The 25,209-nt window shown below is 38.8% G+C and overlaps 1 long non-coding RNA gene across 2 annotated transcripts; it reads left to right on the forward strand.

Annotated features, from left to right (window-relative positions):
- Nucleotides 1-589: 589 nt before the first annotated feature.
- Nucleotides 590-2,958, forward strand: LOC311290969. Of its 2 annotated transcripts, none has more exons than XR_014627485.1 (6): nucleotides 590-729; nucleotides 911-975; nucleotides 1,247-1,302; nucleotides 1,646-1,726; nucleotides 2,157-2,267; nucleotides 2,822-2,958. It is a non-coding gene; the product is annotated as an uncharacterized lncRNA (long non-coding RNA). The 2 variants fall into 2 exon arrangements; XR_014627486.1 differs by having other exon boundaries at nucleotides 1,686-1,726.
- The last annotated feature ends 22,251 nt before the right edge of the window (nucleotides 2,959-25,209 follow it).

Consider the following 25,209-nt stretch of genomic DNA (forward strand, 5'->3'; position numbering starts at 1 on the left):
TTAATATCACTTACTATTAACAGGCAGACAACTGACAACGTCGTCAGTACGGTCCCCTAAGGTTATAAGATAACCAACAACGTTCAGATCTATTCGCAATAACTTTTTATTAATGATATTTTAAATTATGTTATATATTTTAATTCTATATGTTTATTTAAATGCTGCGTGACTTTGAAGTGTTTTAATGCGCATGCGCGTGATCAAACACTGGAGCACGTGCGCTGCGCGAGAGCAGATGGAAACGTGACGTCATCGACAACTGACAAACAACAAAACTCCCTTCTCTCGCTGTTGGTTTCACTGCTTTCAGGTAAGTTTAGACAACAAAATCTCACAAATAATACACACAAACGCCCCTGACACATTTCTTACGTGTAATTGACACGCTTCTGTTAAATATGTATTTTTAAAAAATGGTTTTATGTCTTTGAAAAAGTCCGTTAGCATCTACGCTAGCTAACCGTTTTCAAAAGACAACGTTAGGCCTAAGTTACGTTAAGTTGAGGTCTTATTTGTGAAAGTTTGGGTTTTTAAACACATATTTAGTGTAGATAACAGTTTTTGATAGTTTTGCTGGTAATTTGTCAATGGGAAGTAAGCTAATTTATTTAGGCTAACCTAAAAGAATGCACTGTATTGTTAACTTAATCAGTGACGTCACTTACCAATATTGCTAAAATGTGATTTCAGAATAGCGAGAGAAAAAATAAAACTCTACAACAAGGGGTGAGTTATTGTTTAATCATGATGATAATTCCATATGCATTTATTTCACAATATATTATCTTAAGATTTGTATATATTTATCTTTTCTGCATTTCACCTCTGTTCTAGCTTGGCTCCTTGTAATAAACATATCACATGTAATATTTTTGGCTCTGTGACAAACAGCATGTTATGTTCCTAGATCATCATGCTGTGATGGCCTGCTGCACTCCCTGTCCAAGAAAATCTCTATGAACCATATGACTAGTAAGCAAAACCACCTCAAACATACAGTGCACTGCTGTTCAAAGGTTTGGGGTCTGTAAGATTTATGCTTTTGAAATAAGTCTCACATTTTAAAATCATTAACCCCAAGTTTTTTCAGTGAGATTGTCCTTGAGAAGCCTGTAAGCTAAATAATCAGCTAAATAATAGGCGACTAATACAGTATTATAATGGTCATAGTTATAATAATTCATTTAACTATTATGATAACATGATATCCTGATGATTACTATATTTTATTTTATTTCTTTAGGTCTGTTTTGAATTATGTTGGCCAATGAGACTGACACCATACTGTCCAACTCAAAGGTATTTATGTATTTTTTTTATTGATCAATACTGAAATTCTTTGTACTTTTAAATGCGGTTCAGGGGGTCGACAACTTTAGGCAGTTATTTTTCACAGATTTATTTATTTAATGTTTATTTGACAGGGACAAATGCATAGAACATTGCTTTATAAAAAATACAAAGTAGATGCCATGCATACAGGTTTATAGCCATGACTAATTTGCAACCCCTTGATATCTTGGGCAGCTGTGGCTCATACTCTTAGCCTTTAAAAATGTTTGAATTGATATCCCCAATGCAATATCAGGGGGTAAATATATCATTAGAGTTCTTAAAGTTATGGCTTTGCTCTTGTTACCAGATGAGATAAAATCCCTATTGTTTGGCCCTGTATTCTTCAGGACAAGACCTTGATGCCATCCACAGTCAGTAGATGAAGAAGGTGAGTGTAGCCGAATTCAGTTCTTTTTTTTACAGTTTTTTTTACAGACACGTGCACGCAAAATGAAGTCAAAATGGCGAGTTTCCTCTTGTCTTGTGTTTTAAACAGAAAGAAAACGGATGCGTGTCATTTATATTAGTTCTGCGCATTCGTCTTAAAGGGACAGCAGCCTAACGTACCCGCAGCTGTTTGTGTCGCCAATGGTGATCAAACATCAAAAGAGAAAATGACTTGTAGCTTTAGCAAAGATACATTAATTTTATAGTTACTTTATTTTTACACTGAAGACTTATTTTACATTTTGATAAATCAATTTCTGTACCTGATAAGTTAGATTTAACTGAAAAACATAATGCACTGCTTATTTCAACTGTGTTTTTCTTCTTTTGTATTTATCTATGCTTGTTATCTATTGTAATTTTCTATGCAGGTTCACTCCTCTACAAAATCCCCCCAATAGGGGTTATGCGGAGCGCCCAGCGGTTGAACCGGAAAGAGGTCTAAGCATTTCCGCTTTTCTCTTCCGTACACATCTGCAGTGGTAGGTGATCTCTGAGTTTACTGTTAATTTTTTTACACTAAAATTACACTAAAATTCTTACTTCTGTTTTAATTAAAATGTCACGAAGGCTAAAATATCAGAAAAGGGAACATCCGAACAGCAGTTTTTGTTGTGTGCCGGTCTGCTCTATGTCGGGGAAAATGAGTAGTACAAATAGGTTCTGTACTCATAAAGTGACGTCAACATCAGCAGTAGCATTCGCCGTCAGGCAAGTGTTATTTAAATAAACTCCTGATGTACTTACAAACTTTCCAATGCCTCGTTTAATGAGTACAGAACCTATTTGTACTACTGTAGTAGATTGGTACCATTCTGGGCATTATTAGTGGGGTAATTTACCAGATACAAACCTGGAGCCGTTAGCGCATGCACTAAACCATACGGCTGATATCTCTAAATAAACTCTACATTTTTCAATATCGTGCAGCACTAATATTGAGCATATCTTAAAGTGAACCTGGAATGATAATTTGTGATACCAGATGAGATGTATGTATGATAGATTTTGAACTGTACTATTTTTTTTATTTCAGGTTCCAGCGGAAGGCATCAAGGCATCAGACGTTGGCCTGGACAGATGCACCTGTAAACTACACCGACCTTTGCTTTTGCATGGATGGCTGATTATTACCATGTTCTGTGAGGGTTTCATTATAGCAAAACTGAGCACCTGTGACAGTGGAATTTGTAGGTGTAAAGTCACAGAGATAAAAAAAATAATTGATAGCAGTTTCAAACTTTTTTTCACTTTCTTTCTCATAAACAACACAGCAGTTACAGGTTTTCAAATTCTTCATTGGAGGTGAGACTTATACATAAAAGGTAGAGCGAATTCGCAGGTCAGAGTTCACTAGACTTAAATATTATTTTCTCTGTTTTTTATTTGACTTCAGAGAGAGAGGCTTAATGGGTATCCTTACCCCTATATAAAACATTCCTTTTTTGATTTGTAGTCTGAAATAATAAATAGTGCAATATAAATAAATGCAATGTAGTGTTTTGAAATATATACATTTTTCTATACACATTGATGCTGAAATATCTGAATAAATACATGATACCAGCAGCGCTCGTGCTCTCATATCTCCTACAGCTTGTGACACACAATCCCACCTCACTCTTTTCATTTGCTCCAGATGAATATTAATGCCATTACAGGGCTTGAATTTTGGCATGGGATTGTGTGTCCATGTAACGCGTTGTCTTTTTATTTTCTTGTTAAATTTGCAGATGGTGTTGGGAGTTTAAATGTTTTGAGCGGTGTGAAGATTGGCACATTCATGTATATTGTATATAAATAAATACTTTTTCAACTTTTTAGCTGAAGTTATAGGCTACAGTTTGCAAAAGATAGTTTTAATTAAAATGTTTGTGCAGTTTTATTTATTGAAATATTTTCATGTTTGAAATATTAAATGTAAATTACTGTTCCTGAATACATTTTGCTAATGCTGTTTTTAATGACTTATTTTAGGTTGATAATTAAACAATGAATCAACAAAAACATGGATTGTGAGCTGATTTATTTATTTAATACAAACTGATTGATTTACTTATTAATGATAGTTTCTGTAAATTCAATTTATTGTAATAATATATTCATAGGATTCTTAAGTGTTTGAACAATAAACAATGTAGAATATGTTTGTAGACCTATAATTTGTGTACAGGCATATCAGGATGTGTAGACGTTAGGAGAACGTTCCGAGAACGTTCTGGGAACCTTTCGGGAACGTTCCCAGAACCTTCCGGGAACGTTACGAGAACCTTGCGGGAACCTTTCGGGAACGTTCTGGGAACCTTTCGGCAACGTTCCGGGAACGTTCCCCTAACCTATAGGGAACGTTCTATTAACGTAAAGAAAAATTTCCTGGCTAACCAATAGGGAACGTTCTTGGGAACGTTCTGGGAACCAAAAACTAACGTTCCCAGAACGTTAAATTGTTAGCTGGGTTGTAACTGTTTATTAACCTGTTGTATGAAATCTAGGGGTGGGAGAAAAAATTGATTCTTAGATGCATCGCGATGCGGACGTGGACGATTCTGAATCGATTCACAAATGTCAAAAAATCGATTCTCTAAAAAAATATTTTTCTAATAACGTAATATTGACGGAAGGCAAAAGGCGGAACTCTAAGCGGACGTGCGTGCAGTCTGTGGCGCGCACATAACAGAGAAGTTTCTTCTGCTCACCAAGGCTGCATTTATTTGATTAAAAATACAAACAAAAACAGTAATATTGTAAAATAGTATTCCAATTTAAAACAGCTGCTTTCTATTTTAATATATTTTAAACTGTTATTTATTCCTGTGATCAAAGCTGAGTTTTCAGCATCATTACTCCAGTCGTCACTGTCACATGATCCTTCAGAAATTATTCTAATATGATGATTGATACTCAAGAAACATTCATTATTATTTTAAATGTCGAAAACAGTTGTGTACAGTCTTTGATGAATAGAAAGTTCAAAAGAACAGCATTTATCTGAAATCTAAAGCTTTTGTAACGTTAAACACGTACCGCTCAAAAGTTTGTGGTTAGTAATAATTAAAATTTTATTTTTGGGGGAAAGAAATAAAATCAGTACTTTTATTTATGAAGGATGAGTTAAACTGATCAACAGTTACAGTAAAGACATTTATAATGTTAAAAATATATATATTTGAAATATATGCTGTTCTTTTGAACTTTACATTCATCAAAGCATTTTGAAAAAAAAAAATCTGTACACAACTGTTTTCAACATTGAAAATAATAATGAATATTTATTGAGCATCAATCATCATATTAGTATGATTTCTGAAGGATCATGTGACACTGAAGACTGGAGTAATGATGCTGAAAACTCAACTTTGATCACAGAAATGAATTACTATGTAAAATATTTTAAAATTGAAAACAGCTGTTTTAAATTGGAATAATATTTCACAATATTACTGTTTTTGTTTGTATTTTTAATCAATAAATGCAGCCTTGGTGAGCAGAAGAGACTTCTCCTAAAAACATTAAAAATCTTACTGACCCCAAACTTTTGAACAATAATATATATATATATATATATATATATATATATATATATACATATATATGTATGTGTGTGTATGTATGTATGTATATATATATATATATATATATATATATATATAAATATAGCTGCGAGCAGCGATGGAGGGCCAAAGCCGGCGGTACCGCCACCCCGGTGCCTTTAGGTAACTAAAGGCACCGGGGTTGCGGTGCCACCGGCTTGGGCCCGTAATCGCTGCTCGCAGCTATATTTATTATTATTATTGTTGTTCAAGGGTTCGGGGGCTTTTGGGACCCTTAACAGACTCAAAAACTCATGAAACTTTGCACACAGGTCAGAACCCGCGGCCATTAGGGCCGGGCTGAAGCTGGTACCTGGGCGTGGCAGGGGGGCTCGACAGCGCCCCCTAGAACACAATCTTAAATCTTGGACACATACAAGAACGTATTAGTATGAAACTCGGTACACATATAGATCTCATCGGGCCGAACAACTTTCGCACTCTAAGTTATTAGCTCTGCCCAACAGGAAGTCAGCTATTATGGGTTGTTTGAAAAACGCATGCTGTGGAATTTAATGTACTCCTCCTAGGGAATTGATCCGATCCACACCAAACTCGGTCAGCATGAAGTCAAGACATTGAGGATGCTAAATTGCGGACGGATTTTTGATATCTCGAACGGTTTGGCCGTGGCGATGAAACGAATTTATAGCGAGAAAAGATAAACAGGAAGTGTGTTATAACTTCTGCATACATTAACTGATCTTGATGAAACTTCCGCAGTGTGTTCGTTGTAAGAGGCCGATCACATGGATGTGACTATTGTGAGTCAAAGTTATAGCGCCACCAACTGGCAGCAGGAAGTGTGTCACTTTCAAAATGCTTTGAAATCACACTCTTATTTTTACCCGATTTGCTTCAAACTTTATGTGTATAATGTAGACACACGGCAGATGTAGACCTGTGAAAGGTTTATTGATATCTTAAATACTGTTGCCGTGGCAACGCATCAAACTTTAATATTCTTTTCAGATGCTTTTGAGACTCTTAACATACTTGAAATTGGATGAAACTCGACAGACACATCACATTTATTAGCCGGTAGACATGTGCAAAGTTTCAGAAACGGGCGTGGTGAGGGGCTCAGTAGCGCCACCTTTAGTCAAAAATGGGGGCTCAGTTTTAAGTAGAGTCACAAAAATCGTTATGTATATTGTTCTCATCAAGCCGGACAACTTTCTAATTTATAGTCATAAGCTGTGACCAACAGGAAGTGAGATATTTTGGTTTGAATGTGATTTTTTGTAGAATTCTCTCCCTCTCTCTCTCTGCCTCTGCGTCTCTGTGTGTGTGAGGGGTGGGGGGATTTGTCTTTTGAGTGAGATTTGTTTAAAATTCCTGTTTTTCAAGGTTTCAGGGGCTTTTGGGGCCTTTAACGTGCTCGAAAACTCTTGAAACTTTGCACACAGGTCAGAACCCGCGGCCATCAGGGCCGGGCTGAAGCTGGTACCCGGGCGTGGCAGGGGGGCTCAACAGCGCCCCCTGGAACGGGATCCGAACACTTGTCCATAAATCAAACACACTTGCATGTAATGATATGAAACTCGGTACACATATAGATCACATCGGGCTGAACAACTTTCGTGCTCTAAGTTTTACGCCAGCCCAACAGGAAGTCGGCAATTATGGGTTGTTTGGAAAACGCTTGCTGTGGAATGCGAAGTACTCCTCCTAGAGAATTCATCCAATCCCCACCAAACTCGGTGTGCATGAAGTCAAGACATTGAGGATTCTAAATTGCGGACGGATTTTTGATATCTCGAACGGTTTGGCCGTGGCGAGGAAACGAATTTATGGCGAGAAAAGAGAAACACGAAGTGGTATAACTTCTGCATACATTAACAGATCTTGATGAAACTTCACCAGTGTGTTCGTGGTAAGAGGCCGATCAGATGGATGTAACTATTGTGAGTCAAAGTTATAGCGCCACCAACTGGCAGCAGGAAGTGTGTCACTTTCAAAATGCTTTTGACAAAAGTGGGGGGGTTAGTTTTACCCACAGTTTTAAAAATCAGTACGTACATTGGTCTCATCGAGCCGGACAACTTTCTAATATACAGTTATTAGCTTCGACCAATAGGAAGTCAGATATTTTGGTTTGAATGTGGATTTATTTGCAAATTCAGCCTCTGCTTTTTACCCACTCCTGCTAAGTGTTTTTTTTTTATTCACACCAAACTTTTTTAACACGATGAAAATACATTAAAGATGCTAAATTGTGAACGGATATTAAATATTTCAAATGGTTTTGACATGGCGAGGGATTAAAATAATGTCAAAAAAGGAATCAGAAAACATCTCATATCTTCTTAAAATTTAATTATACACCATTTATTTTTATATAAAATTACACAAATATCAGAACTAAACCGAAACAGAACTAGTTTTGGGTTTATTCAGTTTTTTTTTCAATTCAAGAATTATGTACAAGTTTAAAATCAGCCAGAATGCGCTATTTAGTAAAAAAAAAAAAAAGTCATACATAGGGCTATACTGCCCTCTTGTGTTCAAAATCAGGTAGGCCCATTGTATATTGTATTTATATATAAATATAATAGCGATGTGACTGAGAATTTTTTCCCACTGGTTAATTGATGTGTGACACCGCGGCGGGGGCTTTTAAATCGCTAACTTAAAGGGATACTCCACTTTAAATGGAAAATGTTGTTTCAATCCTTTATTAATTTCTTTCTTCTGCTGAACAGAAAGGAAGATATTTAGAAGAATGTCAGTAACCAGACAGTTTCTGGTCTCATTGACTTCCATAGTATACATTTTTTTCCTACTATGGAAGTCAATGGGATCAGAAACTGTCTGGTTACTGACATTCTCCTAAATATCTTCCTTTCTGTTCAGCAGAAGAAAGAAATTCATAAAGGATTAAAACAACATGAGGGTGAGAATATGGTGACAGAATTTTCATTTTAAAGTGGAGTATCCCTTTAAAAGCGAAAGTGAAATACGGTCGTCCAGTAGGAATGAACTAAAAAACATTCACTCTGTTCTGCTCGTTCCTCGCTGTAGACGCGTTATTGCCCATGCAGCCGTGAGCATTTTAGTTTCATTTAAAGGAGTCATAACCTGCAATTTTCACTTTTCCACGAGAATCAATGTATGTTATGATCGACTAACGATTATACACTGGCCGGGAAGCCGATATTTAAAAGTGAAGCGTTTGTTTACCTCAGGGTAAATAAACCACTGGCGTGCACGCCCACTCAAATACGAGATTTTGATTTCAGCTCCCTCTTGACGTCATGAGGTAGTAGGATATACCATATATGGACACCGCAGCAGGAAGCCCCCCCTTCCCCTCTCCCCCTCATATTCAGTTCAGTCGGGAAAGATGGAGAAACCGAGTGCACACCGGACTTGCTCTGTGGTTGATTGCCATAAAAAACATGCAAATGTGTTTTATCTCCCAAAATCGGACGAAACTATCAGGGACCAGTGGATGAAATTCATTTTTAATGACGCTGTCCCAACAACCCTTTCAACTGGCGTGCAGAGCCATATAGAGCGTCCAAGACAGCCAAAACATCGCATTGATCTCGCGAGACAATAATGCCTTCAGAAATAAGGGTAAAAGTAGGTCTGTGTTTATTTTTTTTCCACTTTTCTTTTTTAGAAGGGCCTGAAAGACTATAATACAGCAGTAGGTATCCAATGTAATACAAGGTTATGACTCCTTTAAAAAATAGCGCCATTTCGGGGGTGGGATTGCTTGAATGTTTTTTTACAAAAGCACAATGTTGTGTTTTATTGCGAGTGTACATAAATATAAGTAAACACAGTGCAGTTTAAATGATGTCCTGTATGATCAAACCGACGGAGTAGCCTATGTTTTTATGTTTCCACTGTTCGATCGCGTCCACGCCTCACACACACACATTACAGCTGTAATAAAATATAATAATAAATATAAATAGTCAACCTATTTGCAGCAAATGATAGTAGATTTTAGATCAATATATTTGTTTTCCTTACAATTTTAATTAACACTAACTTTATTCTCATCTGAATTATAAATAATTTATTTCTGTATAAAATAATACTACCATTAAAAAATACATTTGATTGTCTTTTTTAATCAATGGAGAATGTGTGACTTAAAAATAAACAGATTAGTGCTCGGTTTGAGGACAAGAAATGAAAACCAATGCAATATGATGAATGTCCAAAAACGTTCGCTCTTCTCTGCCCGTTCCTCGCCTCGCCATATATATTTATTTTTTGTTACATATATATAATGTATATATATATATATATTTATTTTTTTTGTTACATTTTTATATATATATATATATATATATATATAGCTGCGAGCAGCGATGGAGGGCCCAAGCCGGTGACACCGCCACCCCGGTGGCTTTAGTGTAACTAAAGGCACCAGGGTGGCGGTGCCACCGGCTTGGGCCCGCAATCGCTGCTCGCAGCTATATTTAGGGCCCAAGCCCTGAAAGGGCGAAGGCCCTATTGTTTTCGGTAGGATTATTAGGGGCCAAGCACCGAAGGTGCGGAGGCACCTATTGTTTTTGTTCCGGTTCTTATTATTATTATTAGGGGCCAAGCACCGAAGGTGCGGAGGCACCTATTGTTTTCGTTCCCGTTCTTATTATTATTAGGGGCCAAGCACCGAAGGTGCGTAGGCACCTATTGTATCTGTTCCCGTTCCTATTATTAGGGGCCAAGCACCGAAGGTGCGGAGGCACCTATTGTTTTCGTTCCCGTTCTTATTATTATTAGGGGCCAAGCACCGAAGGTGCGGAGGCACCTATTGTATCTGTTCCCGTTCTTATTAGGGGCCAAGCACCGAAGGTGCGGAGGCACCTATTGTTTTTGTTCCGGTTCTTATTATTATTATTATTAGGGGCCAAGCACCGAAGGTGCGGAGGCACCTATTGTTTTTGTTCCGGTTCTTATTATTATTATTATTATTATTATTATTCTTCTTCTTCTTCTTCCGCCATGGGAGTCTATGGCAGCCCATAGAACCGCTTGCGGGAAAGTTATGAAATTTGGCACAATGATAGAGGACAGTCCAAAAAGTCACCATACCAAATTTGGTGTCTTAAAACCAATCCCTCTAGCGCCACCAGCTGTCCAAAGTTTCACTTTTATTTTGCTAATAACTTTTGAAGCGTAAGGCCAATCAACAAAATTCTTTTTTCCTCTGATTCCTGAGCTCATGCTGATTCGATTGCACCATATGACGTCATTTTCCGGCTTATAAATATGGCCGCCATTTTGAATGTGCTGAAAAAGCTACTTTTTCGAACTCGTCCTAGACGGTTTGTCCGATTTGCACGAAAATTGAACCAGATCATCTTCAGGCAGTGCTGACAAAAAGTTATGGAATTCAAATTGATTCGTCAAACCGTTTTCGATAAATGCTCGAACAAATTTTACGTAGCACCTGCAAAAACAGTCGTAAGGCTGTATCTCTGCAACGGTTTATCGTATTCAGACCAAACTTGGTACATGTCATCACAAGCATGACCTGAGGCTACATGCTGCGTTTCGGCGCAGCGCCACCTACTGGTCCGGAGATATGAAAAATGGCTATTTTTGCTTATAACTTCTGAACAATTTGTCCAAAAATCATAAAATTGGTCTCGTTAGATTCAGGGCAACATGCCGAGTCGACTGATATCAAATTTTACCATATCGGCCATTTTGACTGTCGGCCATTTTGAATTTTGTGATAAAATGCTGTATTTTAAGAACGCATGAACGGATTGTTACGAAACTTGGTATGGGTCATCAGCACGATGGTCTGAAGGAGCGTGAGAAGTTTCGAAACAGCGCCACCTAGTGGTCAAAAGTTATAACGACATTTCCAAAAAGGCTAATAACTTTTGAATAAATCTGGCTACTGAAATGCCACTGGTCTTATTAGATTCCTTGGGTCAAGCCGAGAACATAGATACCAAGTTTACCTTATTTGGCCAAACTTCCTGTCCGCCATCTTGATTTTCATTCAAAACCTACTTTTTCAAACTCCTCCTAGACCGTTTGTCCGATTTTCACCAAAATCGAATCGTATCATCTCCAGACCGTGCCGACTAAAAGTTATGGATTTCGTGTGGATAGACCAAACCGTTTTCGTATAGCGCAGCAGCAAAGTTGAGGCATGATGCTAATAGCACTATTCAGGCTTTATCTCTGCAATCCCTTGAAATATTGACACCAAACTTTGTATGTGTCATTGTCACTTCACTCTGACCACATCACATCAGTTTTGTAACTGCGCCACCTATTGGTCGAAAGTGATAATGCATTAAATCATATTTTTATTGACTGTTTCTATGATTTTTCAGCCATTTCGTCTAAAATCCTCTTTAAATGTCTTTAATTGCTCATTGTTGCAGTTGGTCGGACACCTTCAGCCATGTTGGCATATCCTGTCATCTACTTGCGCTTGGCCCCGGTAATGGCTGCTTGCAGCTATATTTATTATTATTATTATTCTTCCTTCTTCCGACTGGGAGTCTATGGCAGCCCATAGAACCGATCGCGGGAAAGTTGTAATGGTTTGACATTCTGATAGAGGACAGTCCCAACATTAAATACACCAATTTTGGTGTGTCTAAGTCATTCCCTCTAGCGCCACCAACTGTCCAAAGTTTCACTCATGTTTATGCTAATAACTTTTGAACCACAAGGGCTAGAAACAAAATTCTTTTTTCCTCTGATTTCTGAGCTCAGGGCGATTCGATTGCACCCTATGACGTCATTTTTCGTCATAATAATTTTTCCGCCATTTTGAATTTTCCGAAAAACCTACTTTTTCAAACTCCTCCTAGGCCGTTGCTCCAATTTCCACGAAAATTGAATCAGATCATCTTCAGACCATGCCGACAAAAAGTTATGGAATTCGTGTTGATTCATCAAACCGTTCTCGAATACCGCGCAAACAAATTTTAAGTAGCGCTTGCGAAAACAGACACAAGCCAGTATCTCCTCAACACTTTATCATATTAAGACCAAACTTGGTACATCTCATCACAAGCATGACCTGAGGCAACATGCTGCGTTTCGGCACAGTGCCACCTACTGGTCCGGAGATATGAAAAATGGCTATTTTTGCTTATAACTTCTGAATGGTTTGTCCAAAAATCATAAAAGTGGTCTCGTTAGATTCAGGGCATCATGCTGAGTCGACTGATATCCAATTTTCCCCGATCAGCCATTTTGGCTGTCGGCCATTTTGAATTATGTGCTAAAATGCTGTATTTTATGAACGCGTGAACGTATCGTTACAAAACTCGGAATGGATCATCAGCACGATGCCCTGAAGGAGCCTGAGAAGTTTCGAAACAGTGCCACCTAGTGGTGAATTTTTTTTCCCAAATGCTTCCAAATGCTTATAACTTTGGGTGTGGTCGACTTATTTTCACGAGACTCATCTCATTAGAGTCCTGAATCGTTGCCGAGTCCCACGATACCAAACATGCTAGGTTTTGCCTTACGGTTTGTGTAGCGTTGTGATTTAGCGCTTAAAAAACATTTGGCTATATCTTCGAAACCGCTAGTCCGATCGAGACGAAACCACCGTCAGAAGTTTGGAAACATAGGTCGATAGCTATACGCCAATGCCCAAATGCGAAAATATTGATGTTTAGGGGTAGTAAATTCCAAACAAAGTCATGTGTCAGTCATTTTTTACGTGTTTTTTCATATAAATGCCTATAACTCTGAAGCAAATTGAGATTTTTTCACCAAAACTGACACACATATGTATGGGCTCACTCTGAGGACACGTAAAAAAAATTGTGAGACTGAGCCTCTTGGTGGCGCTATAATAGAACAAAACATAAAATTCCCATTGACTTCAATACAGTTTTGTGAAATAAAATGCTATTTTCATTAAAAACCTACTTTTTCGAACTCCTCCTACACCGTTTGTCCGATTTTCACCAAAATCGAATCATATCATCTCCAGACCGTGCCAACTGAAAGTTATGGATTTCGTGTCGATTGACGAAACCGTTTTCGTATAGCGCAGCAGCAAATTTGAGGCATGATGCTAAAAGCATTATTCAGGCTTTATGTCTGCAATGCCTTGACATATTGACACCAAACTTTGCATGTGTCATTGTCACTTCACTCTGACCACATCACATCAGTTTTGTAACTGCACCACCTATTGGTCGAAAGTGATAATCCATTACATCATATTTTTAATTATTGTTTCTATGATTTTTCAGCCATTTTGCCTAAAATCCTCTTTAAATGTCTTTAATTGCTCATTGTTGCAGTTGGTCTGACACTTTCAAACATGTCGAAATGTCTTGTCGTCTTATTCTGCTTGGCCCCGGTAATTGCTGCTTGCAGCTATATTTATTATTATTATTCTTCTTCTTCTTCTTCCGCCATGGGAGTCTATGGCAGCCCATAGAACCGCTTGCGGGAAAGTTATGAAATTTGGCACAATGATAGAGGACAGTCCAAAAAGTCACCATACCAAATTTGGTGTCTTAAAACCAATCCCTCTAGCGCCACCACCTGTCCAAAGTTTCACTTTTATTTTGCTAATAACTTTTGAAACGTAAGGCCAATCAACAAAATTCTTTTTTCCTCTGATTCCTGAGCTCATGCTGATTCGATTGCACCCTATGACGTCATTTTCCGGCTTATAAATATGGCCGCCATTTTGAATGTGCTGAAAAAGCTACTTTTTCAAACTCGTCCTAGACGGTTTGTCCGATTTGCACGAAAATTGAACCAGATCATCTTCAGGCAGTGCTGACAAAAAGTTATGGAATTCAAATTGATTCGTCAAACCGTTTTCGATAAATGCTCGAACAAATTTTACGTAGCACCTGCAAAAACAGTCGTAAGGCTGTATCTCTGCAACGGTTAATCGTATTCAGACCAAACTTGGTACATGTCATCACAAGCATGACCTGAGGCTACATGCTGCGTTTCGGCGCAGCGCCACCTACTGGTCCGGAGATATGAAAAATGGCTATTTTTGCTTATAACTTCTGAACAATTTGTCCAAAAATCATAAAATTGGTCTCGTTAGATTCAGGGCAACATGCCGAGTCGACTGATATCAAATTTTACCATATCGGCCATTTTGACTGTCGGCCATTTTGAATTTTGTGATAAAATGCTGTATTTTAAGAACGCATGAACGGATTGTTACGAAACTTGGTATGGGTCATCAGCACGATGTTCTGAAGGAGCGTGAGAAGTTTCGAAACAGCGCCACCTAGTGGTCAAAAGTTATAACGACATTTCCAAAAAGGCTAATAACTTTTGAATAAATCTGGCTACTGAAATGCCACTGGTCTTATTAGATTCCTTGGGTCAAGCCGAGAACATAGATACCAAGTTTACCTTATTTGGCCAAACTTCCTTTCCGCCATCTTGATTTTCATTCAAAACCTACTTTTTCAAACTCCTCCTAGACCGTTTGTCCAATTTTCACCAAAATCGAATCGTATCATCTCCAGACCGTGCCGACTAAAAGTTATGGATTTCGTGTGGATAGACCAAACCGTTTTCGTATAGCGCAGCAGCAAAGTTGAGGCATGATGCTAATAGCACTATTCAGGCTTTATCTCTGCAATCCCTTGAAATATTGACACCAAACTTTGTATGTGTCATTGTCACTTCACTCTGACCACATCACATCAGTTTTGTAACTGCGCCACCTATTGGTCGAAAGTGATAATGCATTAAATCATATTTTTATTGACTGTTTCTATGATTTTTCAGCCATTTCGTCTAAAATCCTCTTTAAATGTCTTTAATTGCTCATTGTTGCAGTTGGTCGGACACCTTCAGCCATGTTGGCATATCCTGTCATCTACTTGCGCTTGGCCCCGGTAATGGCTGCTTGCAGCTATATTTATTATTATTATTATTATTCTTCTTCTTCTTCTTCCGCCATGGGAGTCTATGGCAGCCCATAGAACCGCTTGCGGGAAAGTTATGAAATTTGGCACAATGATAGAGGACAGTCCAAAAAGTCACCATACCAAATTTGGTGTCTTAAAACCAATCCCTCTAGCGCCACCACCTGTCCAAAGTTTCACTTTTATTTTGCTAATAACTTTTGAAGCGTAAGGCCAATCAACAAAATTCTTTTTTCCTCTGATTCCTGAGCTCATGCTGATTCGATTGCACCCTATGACGTCATTTTCCGGCTTATAAATATGGCCGCCATTTTGAATGTGCTGAAAAAGCTACTTTTTCGAACTCGTCCTAGACGGTTTGTCCGATTTGCACGAAAATTGAACCAGATCATCTTCAGGCAGTGCTGACAAAAAGTTATGGAATTCAAATTGATTCGTCAAACCGTTTTCGATAAATGCTCGAACAAATTTTACGTAGCACCTGCAAAAACAGTCGTAAGGCTGTATCTCTGCAACGGTTTATCGTATTCAGACCAAACTTGGTACATGTCATCACAAGCATGACCTGAGGCTACATGCTGCGTTTCGGCGCAGCGCCAACTACTGGTCCGGAGATATGAAAAATGGCTATTTTTGCTTATAACTTCTGAACAATTTGTCCAAAAATCATAAAATTGGTCTCGTTAGATTCAGGGCAACATGCCGAGTCGACTGATATCAAATTTTACCATATCGGCCATTTTGACTGTCGGCCATTTTGAATTTTGTGCTAAAATGCTGTATTTTAAGAACGCATGAACGGATTGTTACGAAACTTGGTATGGGTCATCAGCACGATGTTCTGAAGGAGCGTGAGAAGTTTCGAAACAGCGCCACCTAGTGGTCAAAAGTTATAACGACATTTCCAAAAAGGCTAATAACTTTTGAATAAATCTGGCTACTGAAATGCCACTGGTCTTATTAGATTCCTTGGGTCAAGCCGAGAACATAGATACCAAGTTTACCTTATTTGGCCAAACTTCCTGTCCGCCATCTTGATTTTCATTCAAAACCTACTTTTTCAAACTCCTCCTAGACCGTTTGTCCGATTTTCACCAAAATCGAATCGTATCATCTCCAGACCGTGCCGACTAAAAGTTATGGATTTCGTGTGGATAGACCAAACCGTTTTCGTATAGCGCAGCAGCAAAGTTGAGGCATGATGCTAATAGCACTATTCAGGCTTTATCTCTGCAATCCCTTGAAATATTGACACCAAACTTTGTATGTGTCATTGTCACTTCACTCTGACCACATCACATCAGTTTTGTAACTGCGCCACCTATTGGTCGAAAGTGATAATGCATTAAATCATATTTTTATTGACTGTTTCTATGATTTTTCAGCCATTTCGTCTAAAATCCTCTTTAAATGTCTTTAATTGCTCATTGTTGCAGTTGGTCTGACACCTTCAGCCATGTTGGCATATCCTGTCATCTACTTGCGCTTGGCCCCGGTAATGGCTGCTTGCAGCTATATTTATTATTCTTCTTCTTCCGCCATGGGAGTCTATGGCAGCCCATAGAAACGATTGCGGGAAAGTTGTTTTGGTTTGACATTCTGATAGAGGACAGTCCCAACATTAAGTACACCAATTCTGGTGTTTCTAAGTCATTCCCTCTAGCGCCACCACCTGTCCAAAGTTTCACTTTTACTTTGCTAATAACTTTTGAACCGTAAGGCCAATCAGCGAAATCCTTTTTTCCTCTGATTCCTGAGCTCATGACGATTCGATTGCACCCTATATCGTCATTTTCCGTCATAAAAACATGGCCGCCATTTTGAATTTTCCTAAAAAGGTACTTTTTCGAACTCGTCCTAGACGGTTTGTCCGATTTGCACGAAAATTGAATCGGATCATCTTCAGGCAGGGGTGACAAAAATTTATTAAAATCTTGTTGATTCGTCAAACCGTTTTCGATAAACGCTCGAACAAATTTTACGTAGCGCTTGCAAAAACAGTCGTAAGGCCGTATCTCCGCAACGGTTTATCGTATTCAGACCAAACTTGGTACATGTACTCACAAGCATGACCTGAGGCTACATGCTGCGTTTCGGCACAGCGCCACCTACAGGTCCGGATATATGAAAAATGGCTATTTTTGCTTATAACTTCTGAACAGTTTGTCCAAAAATCATAAAATTGGTCTTGATAGATTCAGGGCGTCATGCCGAGTCGACTGATATCCAATTTTGCCATATCGGCCAATTTGACTGTCGGCCATTTTGGATTTTGTGCTAAAATGCTGTATTTTAACAACGCATGAACGGATTGTTACGAAACTTGGAATGGGTCATCAGCACGATGTCCTGAAGGAGTGTGAGAAGTTTCGAAACAGCGCCACCTAGTGGTGAATTTTTTTTTTCAAATGCTTATAACTTTGGGTGTGATCGACTTATTTTCACGAAACTCATCTTTTTAGACTCCTGAATCGTTGCCGAGTCCTACGATACCAAACATGCTAGGTTTCGCCTTACGGTTTGTGTAGCGTTGTGATTTAGCGCTTAAAAAACATTTGGCTATATCTTTGAAACCGCTAGTCCGATCGAGACGAAACCACCGTCAGAAGTTTGGAAACATAGGTCGATAGCTACATGCCAATGCCCAAATGCGAAAATATTGATGTTTAGGGGTACTAATTTCCAATCAAAGTCATGTGTCAGTCATTTTTTTCGTGTTTTTTCATATAAATGTCTATAACTCCGAAGTGAATTGAGATATTTTCACCAAAATTGACACACATATGTATGGGCTCACTCTGAGGACACGTAAAAAAAATTGTGGGACTGAGCCTCTTGGTGGCGCTATAATTGAACAAAATATGAAATTCCCATTGACTTCAATACAGTTTTGTGAAATAAAATGCTATACTAAACAAATGCATTGGTGTAATATTACGAAACTCAGATTGTGTCATCAGCACCATCCCCTGAAGGCAACCAAAATAATTCAAGACAGCGCCACCTAGTGGTCAAAAGTTATAACAAAATTTCCAAAAAGGCTAATAACTTTTGAATAAATCTGGCTATTGAAATGCCACGGGTCTTAATAGATTCCTTGGGTCAAGCCGAGAACATAGATACCAAGTTTTCCTTATTTGGCCAAACTTCCTGTCCGCCATCTTGATTTTCAGTCAAAACCTACTTTTTCGAACTCCTCCTAGACCGTTAGTCCGATTTTCACCAAAATCGAATCGTATCATCTCCAGACCGTGCCGACTAAAAGTTATGGATTTCGTGTCGATAGACGAAACCGTTTTCGTATAGCGCAGCAGCAAAGTTGAGGCATGATGCTAATAGCAATAATTAAGGCTTTATCTCTGCAATGCCTTGATATATTGACACCAATCTTTGTATGTGTCATTGTCACTTCACTCTGACCACATCACATCAGTTTTGTAACTGCGCCACCTATTGGTCGAAAGTGATAATCCATCAAATCATATTTTTAATTATTGTTTCTATGATTTTTCAGGCATTTTGCCTAAAATCCTCTTTAAATGTCTTTAATTGCTCATTGTTACAGTTGGTCTGACACTTTCAGACATGTTGGCATGTCTTGTCGTCTTATTCTGCTTGGCCCCGGTAATGGCTGCTTGCAGCTATATTTAGGGGCCAAGCACCGAAGGTGCGGAGGCACCTATTGTATCCGTTCGCGTTCTTATTAGGGGCCAAGCACCGAAGGTGCGGAGGCACCTATTGTGTTTGTTCCGGTTCTTATTATTATTAGGGGCCAAGCACCGAAGGTGCGTAGGCACCTATTGTATCTGTTCCCGTTCCTATTATTATTATTATTCTTCCTTCTTCCAACTGGGAGTCTATGGCAGCCCATAGAACCGATTGCGGGAAAGTTGTTTTGGTTTGACATTCTGATAGAGGACAGTCCCAACATTAAATACACCAATTTTGGTGTTTCTAAGTCATTCCCTCTAGCGCCACCACCTGTCCAAAGTTTCACTTTTATTTTGGTAATAACTTTTGAAGCGTAAGTCCAATCAACAAAATTCTTTTTTTCTCTTATTCCTGAGCTCATGCCAATTCGATTGCACCCTATGACGTCATTTTCGTCATAACAATATGGCCGCCATTTTGAATTGTCCTTAAAAGCTACTTTTTCGAACTCGTCCTAGACGGTTTGTCCGATTTGCACAAAAATTGAACCAGATCATCTTCAGGCAGTGCTGACCAAAAGTTATGGAATTCAAATTGATTCGTTAAACCATTTTCGAAAAACGCTCAAACTAATTTTATGTAGCGCCTGCAAAAACAGTCGTAGGGCTCTATCTCCGCAACGGTTTATCGTATTCAGACCAAACTTGGTACATGTCATCACAGGCATGACCTGAGGCTACATGCTGTGTTTCGGCGCAGCGCCACCTACTGGTCCGGAGATATGGAAAATGGCTATTTTTGCTTATAGCTTTTGAACAGTTTGTCCAAAAATCATAAAATTGGTCTCGTTAGATTCAGGGCAACATGCCGATTCGACTGATATCCAATTTGACCATATCGGCCATTTTGACTGTCAGCCATTTTGAATTTTGTGCTAAAATGCTGTATTTTATGAACGCATGAACGAATTGTTACGAAACTTGGTATTGGTCATCATCACGATGTCCTGAAGGAACCTGAGAAGTTTCGAAACAGCACCACCTAGTGGTGAATTTTTTTTCCCAAATGCTTATAACTTTGGGTGTGGTCGACTTATTTTCACGAGACTCATCTCATTAGAGTCCTGAATCGTTGCCGAGTCCCACGATACCAAACATGTTAGGTTTCGCCTTATGGTTTGTGTAGCGTTGTGATTTAGCGCTTAAAAAACATTTGGCTATATCTTTGAAACCGCTTGTCCGATCAAGACGAAACCACCTTCAGAAGTTTGGAAACATAGGTCGATAGCTATACGCCAATGCCCAAATGCGAAAATATTGATGTTTAGGGGTAGTAAATTCCAATCAAAGTCATGTGTCAGTCATTTTTTACGTGTTTTTTCATATAAATGTCTATAACTCCGAAGCGAATTGAGATATCTTCACCAAAATTGACACACATATGTATGGGCTCACTCTGAGGACACATAAAAAAAATGGTGTGACTGAGCCTCTTGGTGGCGCTATAACAGAACAAAACATGAAATTCCCATTGACTTCAATACAGTTTTGTGAAATAAAATGCTATACTAAACAAATGCATTGGTGTAATATTACGAAACTCAGAATGTGCCATCAGCTCCATCCCCTGAAGGTACCCAAAATATTTCGAGACAGCGCCACCTAGTGGTCAAAAGTTATAACAAAATTTCCAAAAAGGCTAATAACTTTTGAATAAATCTGGCTATTGAAATGCCACTGGTCTTAATAGATTCCCTGGGTCAAGCCGAGAACATAGATACCAAGTTTTCCTTATTTGGCCAAACTTCCTGTCCGCCATCTTGATTTTCATTCAAAACCTACTTTTTCGAACTCCTCCTAGACCGTTTGTCCGATTTTCACCAAAATCGAATCGTATCATCTCCAGACTGTGCCGACAAAAAGTTATGGATTTCGTGTCGATTGATGAAACCGTTTTCGTATAGCACAGCAGCAAAGTTGAGGCATGATGCCAAAATGACTATTCAGGCTTTATATCTGCAATGCCTCGACATATTGACACAAAACTTTGTATGTGTCACTGTCTCCTTACTCTGACCACACCACATCAATTTCGTAACAGCGCCACCTTTTGGTCAAAAGTGACAATCCATTAAATCATATTTTGAATCACTTTTTACATGATTTTTCAGCCATTTCGCCTAAAATCCTCTCTAAATGTCTTTAATTGCTCATTGTTGCAGTTGGTCTGACACTTTCAGACATGTTGGCATGTCTTGTCGTCTTATTCTGCTTGGCCCCGGTAATTGCTGCTTGCAGCTATATTTATTATTATTATTCTTCCTTCTTCCGACTGGGAGTCTATGGCAGCCCATAGAACCGATCGCGGGAAAGTTGTAATGGTTTGACATTCTGATAGAGGATAGTCCCAACATTAAATACACCAATTTTGGTGTGTCTAAGTCATTCCCTCTAGCGCCACCACCTGTCCAAAGTTGCAGTCATGTTTATGCTAATAACTTTTGAACCACAAGGGCTAGAAACAAAATTCTTTTTTCCTCTGATTCCTGAGCTCATGACGATTCGATTGCACCATATGACGTCATTTTCCGTCATTATAATTTTTCCGCCATTTTGAATTTTTCAAAAAACCTACTTTTTCAAACTCCTCCTAGGCCGTTGCTCCAATTTCCACGAAAATTGAATCAGATCATCTTCAGACCATGCCGACAAAAAGTTATGCAATTCGTGTTGATTCGTCAAACCGTTCTCGAATACCGCGCAAACAAATTTTATGTAGCGCTTCCAAAAACAGACACAAGCCTGTATCTCCGCAACACTTTATCGTATTCAGACCAAACTAAGCACATATCATCACAAGCATGACCTGAGGCAACATGCTGCGTTTCGGCGCAGTGCCACCTACTGGTCCGGAGATATGAAAAATGGCTATTTTTGCTTATAACTTCTGAATGGTTTGTCCAAAAATCATAAAAGTGGTCTCGTTAGATTCAGGGCGTCATGCTGAGTCGACTGATATCCAATTTTCCCCGATCAGCCATTTTGGCTGTCGGCCATTTTGAATTATGTGCTAAAATGCTGTATTTTATGAGCGCGTGAACGTATCGTTACAAAACTTGGAATGGATCATCAGCACGATGCCCTGAAGGAGCCTGAGAAGTTTCGAAACAGTGCCACCTAGTGGTGAATTTTTTTCACCAAATGCTTTCAAATGCTTATAACTTTGGGTGTGGTCGACTTATTTTCACGAGACTCATCTCATTAGAGTCCTGAATCGTTGCCGAGTCCCACGATACCAAACATGCTAGGTGTCGACTTACGGTTTGTGTAGCGTTGTGATTTAGCGCTTAAAAAACATTTTGCTATATCTTCGAAACCGCTAGTCCGATCGAGACGAAACCACCGCCAGAAGTTTGGAAACATAGGTCGATAGCTATACGCCAATGCCCAAATGCGAAAATATTGATGTTTAGGGGTAGTAAATTCCAATCAAAGTCATGTGTCAGTCATTTTTTACGTGTTTTTTCATATAAATGTCTATAACTCCGAAGCGAATTGAGATATTTTCACCAAAATCGACAAACATATGTATGAGCTCACTCTGAGGACATGTAAAAAAAATGGTGGGACTCAGCCTCTTGGTGGCGCTATAATAGAACAAAACATGAAATTCCCATTGACTTCAATACAGTTTTGTGAAATAAAATGCTATACTAAACAAATGCATTGGTGTAATATTAGGAAACTCATAATGTGCCATCAGCACCATCCCCTGAAGGTATCCAAAATATTTCGAGACAGTGCCACCTAGTGGTCAAAAGTTCTAACAAAATTTACAAAACTGCTAATAACTTTTGAATAAGTTGGCCTATTGTAATGCAACTGGTCTTAATAGATTCATTGGGTCAAGCCGAGAACATAGATACCAAGTTTTCCTTATTTGGCCTAGCTTCCTGTCCGCCATCTTGATTTTCAGTCAAAACCTACTTTTTCAAACTCCTCCTAGACCGTTTGTCCGATTTTCACCAAAATCGAATCGTATCATCTCCAGACTATGCTGTATAAAAGTTATGGATTTCGTGTCAATAGACGAAACCGTTTTCATATAGCGTAGCAGCAAAGTTGAGGCATGATGCTAAAAGCACAATTCAGGCTTTATCTCTGCAATGCCTTGACATATTGACACCAAACTTTGTATGTGTCATTGTCACTTCACTCTGACCACATCACATTACTTTTGTAACTGCGCCACCTATTGGTCGAAAGTGATAATCCATTAAATCATATTTTAAATTACTTTTTATATGATTTTTCAGCCATTTCATCTAAAATCCTCTTTAAATGTATTTAATTGCTCATTGTTCCAGTTGGTCTGACACCTTCAGCCATGTTGGCATATCCTGTCATCTGCTTGCGCTTGGCCCCGATAATTGCTGCTTGCAGCTATTTATTCTTCTTTTTCTTCCGACTTGGCGTCTATGGCAGCCCATAGAGCCGATTGCGGGAAAGTTGTTTTGATTTGACATTCTGATAGAGGACAGTGCCAACATTAAATACACCAATTTTGGTGTTTCTAAGTCATTCCCTCTAGCGCCACCACCTGTCCAAAATTTCACTTTCATTTTGCTAATAACTTTTGAACCGTAAGGCCAATCAGTAAAATCCTTTTTTACTCTTATTCCTGAGCTCATGACGATTCGATTGCACCCTATGAAGTCATTTTCCGTCATAAAAATATGGCTGCCATTTTGAAGTTTTCGAAAAACCTACTTTTTCGAACTCGTCCTAGACGGTTTGTCCGATTTGCATGAAAATTGAACCAGATCATCTTCAGGCCGTGCTGACCAAAAGTTATGGAATTCAAGTTGATTCGCTTAACCATTTTCAATAAACGCACAAACAAATTTTACGTAGCGCTAGGAAAAACAGTTGTAAGGCTGTATCTCCGCAACGGTTTATCGTATTCAGACCAAACTTGGTACATGTACTCACAAGCATGACCTGAGGCAACATGCTGCGTTTCGGCGCAGCGCCACCTACTGGTCCGGAGATATGAAAAATGGCTATTTTTGCTTATAACTTCTGAATGGTTTGTCCAAAAATCATAAAATTGGTCTCGTTAGATTCAGGGCGGCATGCCGAGTTGACTGATATCCAATTTTACCATATCGGCCATTTTGACTGTCGGCCATTTTGAATTTTGTGCTAAAATGCTGTATTTTAAGAACGCATGAACGGATTGTTATGAAACTTGGTATGGGTCATCAGCACAATGTCCTGAAGGAGCGTGAGAAGTTTCGAAACAGCGCCACCTAGTGGTGAATTTTTTTTTCCAAACGCTTATAACTTTGGGTGTGGTCGACTTATTTTCACGAGACTCATCTAGTTAGTCTCCTGAAACCTTGCCGAGTCCTACGATACCAAACATGCTAGGTTTCGCCTTACGGTTTGTGTAGCGTTGTGATTTAGCGCTTAAAAAACATTTGGCTATATCTTTGAAACCGCTAGTCCGATCGAGACGAAACCACCGTCAGAAGTTTGGAAACATAGGTCGATAGCTATACGCCAATGGCCAAATGCGAAAATATTGATGTTTAGGGGTACTAATTTCCAATCAAAGTCATGTGTCAGTCATTTTTTTCGTGTTTTTTCATATAAATGTCTATAACTCCGAAGCGAATTGAGATATTTTCACCAAAATTGACACACATATGTATGGGCTCACTCTGAGGACACGAAAAAAAAATTGTGGGACTGAGCCTCTTGGTGGCGCTATAATTGAACAAAATATGAAATTCCCATTGACTTCAATACAGTTTTGTGAAATAAAATGCTATACTAAACAAATGCATTGGTGTAATATTACGAAACTCAGATTGTGTCATCAGCACCATCCCCTGAAGGCAACCAAAATATTTCAAGACAGCGCCACCTAGTGGTCAAAAGTTATAACAAAATTTCCAAAAAGGCTAATAACTTTTGAATAAATCTGGCTATTGAAATGCCACGGGTCTTAATAGATTCCTTGGGTCAAGCCGAGAACATAGATACCAAGTTTTCCTTATTTGGCCAAACTTCCTGTCCGCCATCTTGATTTTCATTCAAAACCTACTTTTTCGAACTCCTCCTAGACCGTTTGTCCGATTTTCACCAAAATCGAATCGTATCATCTCCAGACTGTGCCGACAAAAAGTTATGGATTTCGTGTCGATTGATGAAACCGTTTTCGTATAGCACAGCAGCAAAGTTGAGGCATGATGCCAAAATGACTATTCAGGCTTTATATCTGCAATGCCTCGACATATTGACACAAAA

The sequence above is a fragment of the Rutilus rutilus genome (assembly GCF_951802725.1).
Source record: "Rutilus rutilus genome assembly, chromosome: 5".
Taxonomy (NCBI): domain Eukaryota; kingdom Metazoa; phylum Chordata; class Actinopteri; order Cypriniformes; family Leuciscidae; genus Rutilus; species Rutilus rutilus.